Source organism: Arachis duranensis, chromosome 1 (assembly GCF_000817695.3).
Source record: "Arachis duranensis cultivar V14167 chromosome 1, aradu.V14167.gnm2.J7QH, whole genome shotgun sequence".
Classification (NCBI taxonomy): domain Eukaryota; kingdom Viridiplantae; phylum Streptophyta; class Magnoliopsida; order Fabales; family Fabaceae; genus Arachis; species Arachis duranensis.
The window spans coordinates 85,381,687-85,391,684 of record NC_029772.3 but is presented as its reverse complement, the minus strand read 5'-3'; the positions used below and the strand labels follow the sequence as shown (position 1 = coordinate 85,391,684).

Here is a 9,998-nt window from a genome sequence, read left to right as displayed (position 1 = left end):
AGAGGGAAGCAAGAGGGAAAGGAGTTGTTAGTGCTGAGGAAGAGGAAGAGTACTTTGAAATCAACATGGAAGAGAACCTGGAAAACAATCATGAATGAGAAGCTCACAACCATGCTAGAGAAGGCCCTGCAAATCATGCTGGGCAAGAAAGGAGAGTTCTAGGCTCCTACATCAATCCAGATCTAGGAAACTATGGAAGTAGCATCCAGAAGCCCACCATGCATGCCAACAACTTTGAACTAAAACCCCAACTCATTACCCTTGTTCAAAACAACTGCTCATTTGGAGGAAGTGCTCAAGAAGACCCCAATCAACATCTAACCACCTTCCTGAGGATTTGTGACACTGTAAAGTCTAATGGAGTCCACCCGGATGTCTATAGGCTGCTTTTGTTCCCTTTTTCACTCAGGGACAAGGCATCCAAGTATCTTAAATCCTTTCTAAAGGAGAGCTTAACAAATTGGGAAGATATGGTGAACAAATTTTTGGCAAGATTCTACCCTCCTCAAAGAATTAATAGGCTGAGAGCTGAGGTGCAGACTTTCAGACAACAAGATGGTGAGACTCTCTATGAGGCATGGGAGAGGTTCAAGGACATAACAAGAAGATGCCCACCAGATATGTTCAACGAATGGGTTTAACTTCACATTTTCTATGAAGGTCTTTTCTATGAGTCAAAGAAGGCTGTAGATCATTCATCAGGGGGCTCTCTAAACAAGAAGAAAACCATTGAAGAAGCAATAGATGTCATTGAAACAGTAGCTGAGAATGACTACTTCTATGCTTCTGAAAGAAGTAACACTCGAGGAGTAATAGAGCTGAACCACATGGATGCATTACTAGCTCAAAATAAGATGATCACCAAGCAGCTAGCAGATCTCACCAAGAAGGTAGAGGAAAACTAAGTTGCAGTAGTCATCACTTCATCACCAGCTCAAGAAGGAGTGAATATAGGAGAAGAAGGTGACTGGGAACAAGCCAACTATGTTGGAAACTCAGCTAGACAAATGCATGACCCATACTCCAAAACTTACAACTCTGGATGGAGAAATCACCCCAACTTTGGTTGGGAAAATCAACAAGACCAAGGTCAAGACCAGAGACGCCACAACCTCAATTCCAACAACAATACAACTCACCAACATACCTCACAGAGATCCTATCAACACCCACCTAACCACCCTTCTCAATCACTTAACCCCAATCCACCATCACTAACGGATGATAGACTTTCAAAAATTGAGACTCTACTTGAAGATTTATGTAGAGAAGTCCAAGACAGTAAAGTTTTCCGGGAAGAAGTGCGATCCAACATGCAGAATCAAGATGCTGCCATCAAAAAACTTGAAACACAGATTGATTTCTTATTCAAGTAAGCCTCTGGACACAACAATTGCAGCAACACTAACTCAGCGCCAAGGGAGGAATGTCAAGCTATCACCCTCAGAAATGGGAAGGAATTGAAGGAGACCCATAAGAAACTACCAGAGAAGAATTTGGATGAAGAAGACAAGGGACAAGAGGAAGTTCGAATCTCCACCCCTAAGTTACATCAAGAAGGAGAAGCGTTCAAACCATGCCTTTCAAAAGCTCCATACCCCCAGCAGCTGCAAGTAAAGAAAAAAGGAGAGGATAACCAATTCTCAAGATTCTTGGAAATCTTCAAGAAACTACAAATCAACATACCCTTCGCTGAAGCAATAGAGCAAATGCCACTCTACGCCAAGTTCTTGAAGGAATTGATGACCAAGAAGAGAAGCTGGAAGAACAATGAGACTGTGGTACTCACCGAAGAGTGCAGTGCCATCATCCAACACAAATTGCCCCAGAAATTGAAGGATCATGGGAGCTTCCAAATCCCTTGAATCATAGGGGAAATCACAGTGGAAAACGCTTTATGCGATCTAGGAGCCAGCATAAATCTAATGTCTTTAGCAATGATGAAAAAAATGAAGATTGAGGAAGCCAAACCAACAAGAATGGCCCTGCAACTAGCAGACAGATCATTCAAGTTTCCCCACGGAATAGTAGAAGACTTATTTGTGAAGGTGGGAGATTTCATTTTTCCAGCAGATTTTATAATATTAGACATGGAGGAAGGAGCTAAGACTTCCATCATCCTGGGAAGGCCATTCTTGGCCACTGATGGAGCCATCATTGATGTCTAAAAAGGTGAACTTGTCCTTAGATTACATGAGGAGAAAATGACATTCAATGTGTTTAAAGCCATGAGTTACCCATACAACTCATTGGGAGAATGTATGAGGTTGGACTCGGTGGAGGCTTTGGTGCAAGAAACTCTTGAAGAAGAACTTGAGGAATTAACAGAAGGAGAATTAGCATCAAGCGAAGATGCTGCAGCCGCTGAAATGCATGATCAAGGCACACTAGAAAGGAAGGATGAAAGAAAAGAAGTACCCAAACTTGAGCTGAAGGCACTGCCACCCACTCTCAAGTATGCATACTTGGGAGAAAATAAAAGTTATCCAGTGATCATAAATTCAGCCCCCAGCCAAGAATAAGAGGAAAAGTTGCTTCAAGTCTTACAAAAACATAAGGATGCCATTGAATAGACACTTGCCGACTTGAAAGGAATCAGTTCATCCATATGCATGCATAAGATACTTTTGGAAGAGGATGCAAAACCTTCCATTTAGCCCTAAAGAAGGTTAAATCCAGCTATGAAGGAAGTAGTACAGAAAGAAGTCATGAAATTGTGGCAGGCAGGGGTAATCTATCCAATATCAGATAGCTCATGGGTCAGTCCAGTTCAAGTGGTCCCCAAGAAGGGAGGAATCACTGTGGTACCCAACGAAAGAAATGAGCTAATCCATACAAGAACTGTCACATGATGGAGGATGTTTATTGACTACAGAAAGCTCAATGAAGCCACAAGAAAGATCATTTTCCACTTATTTTCATGGATCAGATGCTAGAAAGACTTGCAGGACATGCATATTATTATTTTTTAGATGGTTATTCAGGATATAACCAAATAGTGGTTGACCCAAGAGACCAAGAGAAAACATCATTCACCTGCCCATATGGAGTGTTTGCCTACAGGCGCATGCCATTTGGACTATGTAATGCACCTACAACTTTTCAACACTGCATGCTTTCCATCTTCTCAGATATGATAGAGAAGTTCATTGAAGTTTTCATAGATGACTTCTCAGTATTCGGAGACTCCTTTCCTAATTGCCTAAACCATCTTGCCTTGGTATTAAAAAGATGTCAAGAGACCAACTTAGTCTTGAACTGGGAGAAATGTCACTTCATAGTGATAGAGGGAATAGTCCTTGGCCATAAAGTTTCTAACCAAGGCATTGAAGTAGACAGAGCTAAGGTGGAGCTAATTGAAAAATTACCTCCACCAAGTGATGTCAAGGCAATTAGGAGCTTTTTGTGACATGCTAGCTTCTATTGAAGGTTTATTAAAGATTTTTCAAAGATAGCCAAGCCCTTAAGCAACCTCCTAATGTCTGATACACCATTTATCTTTCATGAGAAATGCATGCTAGCATTTGAAAACTTGAAAAGGAGACTATCATCAGCTTCTATCATCACCCCACCTGATTGGAATTTACCATTTGAATTGATGTGTGATGCATCTGATTTTGTAGTTGGGGCAGTGTTAGGACAGAGAAAAGAAAATTTGGTGCATGTCATATACTATGTGATGAGCGGATAATTTATACGCTTTTTGGCATTGTTTTTAGTATGTTTTTAGTATGTTTTAGTTAGTTTTTATTATATTTTTATTAGTTTTTAGTTAAAATTCACTTTTCTGGACTTTACTATGAGTTTGTGTGTTTTTCTGTGATTTCAGGTATTTTCTGGCTGAAATTGAGGGACCTGAGCAAAAATTTGATTCAGAGGCTGAAAAAAGGACTACTAATGCTGTTGGATTCTGACCTCCCTGCACTCGAAGTGAATTTTTTGGAGCTACAGAAGCCCAATTGGTGCGCTCTCAATTGCGTTGGAAAGTGGATATCCTGGGCTTTCCAGCATAGTATAATAGTCCATACTTTTCCGAGATTTGTTGGCCCAAATAGGCGTTCCAATTCAGCTCAAGAATTCTGGCGTAAAACACCGGAACTGGCACAAGAATGGGAGTTAAATGCCCAAACTAGCACAAAAGCTAGCGTTTAACTCCAAGAAAAGTCTCTACACGAAAATGCTTCAATGCTTAGCCCAAGCACACACCAAGTGGGCCCGGAAGTGGATTTTTATGTCATTTACTCATTTATGTAAACCCTAAGCTACTAGTTCTCTACAAATATGACCTTCTGCTATTGTATTTGAAATCTTTTGATCACTTTAGATCTTTTGATCACTTTAGATCTTTTGATCACTTTAGATCTTAGGATCAATCTTTTGATTATGTTTTTATGATTGAACCCTCTTTGGGATGCTGGCCATTCGGCCATGCCTAGACCTTGTTCTTATGTATTTTTAACGGTGGAGTTTCTACACACCATAGATTAAGGTGTGGAGCTCTGCTGTACCTCGAGTACTAATGCAATTACTATTGTTCTTCTATTCAATTCGGCTTATTCTTGTTCTAAAATATCACTTGTTCCTCAACTTGATGAATGTGATGATCCGTGACACTCATCATCATTCTCACCTATGAACGTGTGCCTGACAACCACCTCCGTTCTACCTTAGATTGAGTGAATATCTCTTGGATCCCTTAATCAGAATCTTGGTGGTATAAGCTAGAATTGATGGTGGCATTCAAGAGAATCCCGAAGGTCTAAACCTTGTCTGTGGTATTCTGAGTAGGATTCAAGGATTGAATGACTGTGACGAGCTTCAAACTCCTAAAGGTTGGGCGTTAGTGACAGACGCAAAAGAATCACTGGATTCTATTCCTAGTAGGAAAGTAGAGAGACGGAAGGGACAAAGCATCTCCATATGCTTATCTGAAATTATCACCAATGAATTACATAAGTATCTCTATCTTTATTTTATGCTTTATTCATAAATCATTCATAACCATTTGAATCTGCCTGACTGAGATTTACAAGATGACCATAGCTTGCTTCATATCAACAATCTCCGTGGGATCGACCCTTACTCGCGTAAGGTCTATTACTTGGACGACCCAGTGCACTTGCTGGTTAGTTGTGCGAAGTTGTGATAAAGAGTTGAGATTGTAATTGAGCGTACCATGTTGATGGCGCCATTGATGATCACAATTTCGTGCACCAAGTTTTTGGCACCGTTGTCGGGGATTGTTCGAGTTTGGACAATAGATGGTTAATCTTGTTGCTTGGTTTAAGTGTGGGGAGGTTGATAAACCCCAATTGTAGGGTTTATCTTGTATTGATTTTAGGAGATTTTATGACCTTTTACCCACATTTATTCAATGAATTAGCATGATTTTGTGATTATCTCCTTATTTGAGGTTAAGTGTGAAAACATGCTTTTTAGGCCTTTAACTTGATGATTTTAATCTTCCTTTGATTCCACTAGATGCCTTGATGTGTTTGTTAGTGATTTCATTTTGAAAACCTGGCGCTTACGCACACCTTGCAAATTACCCCATGGACGCGTACGCGTGCTGTGCGCGTACGCGTCGGGGCTGGTTTATGATTTTTTAATGAAAACGTGGCCAGCAAATTCAGAAGGGTGGTGGGGCCCAATCCCGACCAACTTTGGCGCCAAAGATGCTATTTAAAGCCAAGGATTGAAGAGCAAAGGGGATTCCATTCATTTTTTTACTCATTAGGATTAGTTAGAAGTAGTTTCTAGAGAGAGAAGCTCTCACTTCTCTCTAGGATTAGGATTAGGATAAGGTTTAGTTCTTAGATCTAGGTTTTAATTTATCTTCTTCTACTTCTATCTTCTCAATTCCTTGTAGTTACATTCATGCTTCTTCCATTCTTTTGTTGTAATCTCTTTTATGTTGTTCTTGTATTTTGTTGTAGATCTACTTTTGTTTCTTCTACTCTCTTTCAATTCAATCAAGGTAGTTCATAATAAATGTGTTTCTTTTGATTGTTGTTGTTAATTCCTTTCAATAATTGTTGTTAGATTCTATTCTTGTTATCAATTTACTATGCTATTCTTTTGTACCTTCCAAGTGTTTGATGAAATGCTTGGTTGGGTTTTAGTGTAGGTTTTGTTCCTCTTGGCCTAGGTAGAGTAATTAGTGACTATTGAGTTATCTAATTCCCTTGTTGATTGATAATTAGAAGTTGCTAATTGATTTAAATGCCTCTAAAGCTAGTCTTTCCTTTAGAAGTTGATTAGGACTTGAGGAATCAAATTGATCCATCTACTTGACTTTCCTCCATGGTTAGAGGTTAACTAAGTGGGAGTAATGGACAATTTTTTATCACAATTGAGGAGGATAACTAGGATAGGACTTCTATTTCTTATATCTTGTCAAGAGCTTTGTTAGCTGTTAGTTTATTTTCTTTGCCATTTATATTTCTTGTCTAAAATCTCAAAAACCCCAAAATAACTCACAACCAACAACAAGACACTTATTGTAATTCCTAGGGAGAACGCCCCGAGGTTCAATACTTCGGTTTATAAATTTAGGCGTTTGTTACTTGTGACAAACAATCTTTTGTATGAAAGGATTATTGCTTGGTTTAGAAACTATACTTTACAACGAGATTTCATTGTTGAATTTCTAAGCCATCAAAAATCCAATCATCAATGCATCACCATGGAAGTCATGTTGGAATGAAGTTGGGGTGTTGTTCATGTATTGCACCTGCTCAGGCCTTTGTTGCTCATAGTTGAATGCCTCAAAGCCTTTTTTAGATTGATTCCTCCATGTGAGACTTGAGATTGGCCTTGTGTGTTTACTACAACAAATTACAATCCATCAGTTCTCTTGGCCATCATCTCTATTTGTTCCTGAATTTGTTGGTGCATCTACTTGTCTCGAGCTAGGATTGCATTTACTCCTTCATGTTCCATCACTCCCCTATTTGGAGTTGTGTTATGGTGCCTCTCAGAAGAGTAGAAATATTGATTGTGGCCACCATATCAATGAGTGCCTCTAAGAAGAGTAGAAATATTGATTGTGGCCACCATATCAATGAGGTCTTGTGCTTCTTGAGGGGTCTTCATGATCTGGAGTGAACCTCCTGAGGAGTAATCTAGTTCTTTTCTTGCCTTTAGAGAAAGACCTTCATAGAAGTTTTGAAGTTTCACCCATTAATGAGGGAAAAAAGGTTTCCACTCAAACTAACCGGCAAGAGTACCGGGTTGCATCAAGTAATAATAACTCACAAGAGTGAGGTCGATCCCATAGGGATTGATGGATCAAGCAACTTTAGTATGGTGATAAATTTAGTTAAGCTAATATTGATGAATTGAGTGATTTGTGATTCACATCAAGTAAATAGCAAGAAATTGAAATGGTGGAAGCAAAATAGCAGAAACTTAAATGGCAAGAAAGGTAAATTGCTGGAACTTAAGGTGTAGGAAATTAAAAAGAACTAAATCTTAAGTTGCAAGAAAAGTAAATGACTGAATCTTAAAGTGCATAAATATTAAATAGCAAGGAAACTTAAATTGCATGAATAATAAAGGGATTTGGATTTTGGGAATCAAAATAGAACTAGACAATATAAATTGCAGCAAGTGCAAAGAGATCAAAGTGAAAGAAATTCAAAGAAAGTGATTCATCAGGGATTGAAGATATTGTAATCCTTTATGAATCAATTGAGTCTCAACTCCTTTCTCAATCATATGCAAAGATCTATGACGGATTGAAATTGATTGGATCCCAATTCCTTGGCAATCCAATCTCTCTAATCACAATCAATCTTGCCAATTCCTTGATCTAATTATCATGAGAAGAGTTATAGCACATTTCTCTCATCCATAAGCCACACTAACTCTCAAGATCTCAATTCCTCCCGAATGGTGTTGATCAAGAGAGTAGTAAAGGATCGAGCTTCAGTTCTAATGAAGGTGATTCCCCTTCCGAGGCTCACACCCATATTCAATTGAATTAAACCCCCTTCCGGAGTGAATAATTCACAATCAAAGTAGAAGATACCCAATAGCTATACAATTGAATTGAGAAGAAGAAAAATTTCATTGATTTATTGGAATTACAATAGGGCTCCTCCCCCTAATGAAATTGAGGTTTAGTTCATTATTGCTCTAGTACCAAAACAGGGAAGAAAAATTGCAGAAGATGAAGAACAGAAAAGAAATTAAAAACCAGATCTAAAATTGGAAAGGAAACTAAAAGAAGTGAAAAAGAAGATCCCCCAGAAGAAGTGGTAGAAAAATAAAAAAAAAGTTCCTAATGAAATCAAATTTTCCTCTATTTATACACTTTCTAATTCAATCATTCAGTCCTTGGAGTGGGCTTTTTGGCCTTTTAATGAAGTAGGTCATTCAGTCATTCAGTCCTTTGCGCGTGCGCGTGGATGACACGTTACCACTTTCACGCTCCAGCATCATCTACATGTCTACGCCAATCACCAATAGTGTCACATCGACACGTGCGCGTCGATGACCAAATTCAAATTCCAACTCTAAAAGTATCGTAGGCATTCATTCAAAGTGAACGTAGCGTTCTTGGCTGGTGAGCGCTGATCCTCCATCCACGCGTGCGCGCCATGCATGCGTACGCGTGGATCTCCAAAAATGCTTCTCCATGCGTAAGTGTCTTGTACGCGTGTGCGTCACGTGTGAACGGAGCATTCTTTAACTGAACGTAGCGTTCATCTGCACCTTGTATTTCTCTACTTTTCTTTCTTCATCTTTTCACCTGCCATCAATCAAACATGCCATCAAAGTCTCACCAAAATCATAGTGTTTTACATCATTCATAATAATCACTAAATTGTGCATAAATCTCATGATTTTGTATAAAATTAACAATGTTTGATTGAATCAAGATAAACATGAAATTCTACTCCAATCACTTACTTATTGTGCAAGAAAGTGCATAAAACCTAATAAAAGCAAGGAAAAATGCTAGTAAAACTTGCATAAGATGACTTGTCATCACCCATTCACTGAATATGTCCGGTGGGCACCTCTTTATCAAGGCTTTCTATCTTTTCCATGCCTCATAGAGTGACTCTCCTTCCATTTGTGTGAAGGTTTGCACCTCTGTCTTCAGCTTGATGATTCTCTGAGGTGGGTAAAACTTGGGTAATAATTTTCTCACCAGGTCGTGCCAATTGTTAATGCTCTCCTTGGGAAAGGTTTCTAGCCATTGAGATGCTCTGTCCCTCAAGGAGAAAGGAAATAGAAGTAACTTGTAGATGTCAGGATGCACCCCATTTGTCTTGACTGTTTCACAAATCCTCAAGAAAACTTACAAGTGTTGATTGGGGTCTTCAAGAAGGCCTCATCCATAAGAGCAATTGTTTAGCACCAAAGTGATGAGTTGAGGCTTCAACTCGAAGTCATTTGCATGAACATTTAGGGTGAGGATGCTACTTCCATAGTGTCTAGGATAAGGGATAGTGTGATTGGGTTTTCCTCGATCACTTGGTCTTCTTCTAATTCCTTTTCATTTCCCCTGGCATACACAACATAAAATAAACTGCAATGACAGATGAACACTCTATTGCTAGAGTTAGTGTTAGAGGGTTAGGTGACACAAAGTGTCAAACAGTTAGTATTCTTAAAAGAAAATAAAAGAAAAATGCTTAATCGAGACTTATCACCCACTTAATCATTGTCAATCTAAATCAATCCCCGATAATGGCGCCAAAAACTTGATGCACGGGTAATTACACCCGCATTAACTACCGGCAAGTATACCGGGTCGCATCAAGTAGTAAAACTCACGAGAGTGAGGTTGATCTGACAGGGATTGATGGATCAAGCAATTTTAGTGAGGTGGTTAGTCTAGTCAAGCGAATATTGAAAGGTTTTGGTGAAATTGAACTAGCAGAATGTAAATTGCAAAAAAATTGAATGCTGAAAGTAAAGTGCAGAATGTAAATTGTGGATGGCAAGAAACTTAAATGAGCTTGAAACATAAATAGCATGAAAGT

The 9,998-nt window shown here is 38.9% G+C and overlaps 1 non-coding gene across 1 annotated transcript; it reads right to left on the bottom strand.

Annotated features, from left to right (window-relative positions):
* Nucleotides 1-518: 518 nt before the first annotated feature.
* On the bottom strand, nucleotides 519-625 carry LOC127742758 (small nucleolar RNA R71). The gene has a single exon (XR_008004161.1). It is a non-coding gene; the product is annotated as a small nucleolar RNA R71 (small nucleolar RNA).
* Between the last annotated feature and the right edge of the window lie 9,373 nt (nucleotides 626-9,998).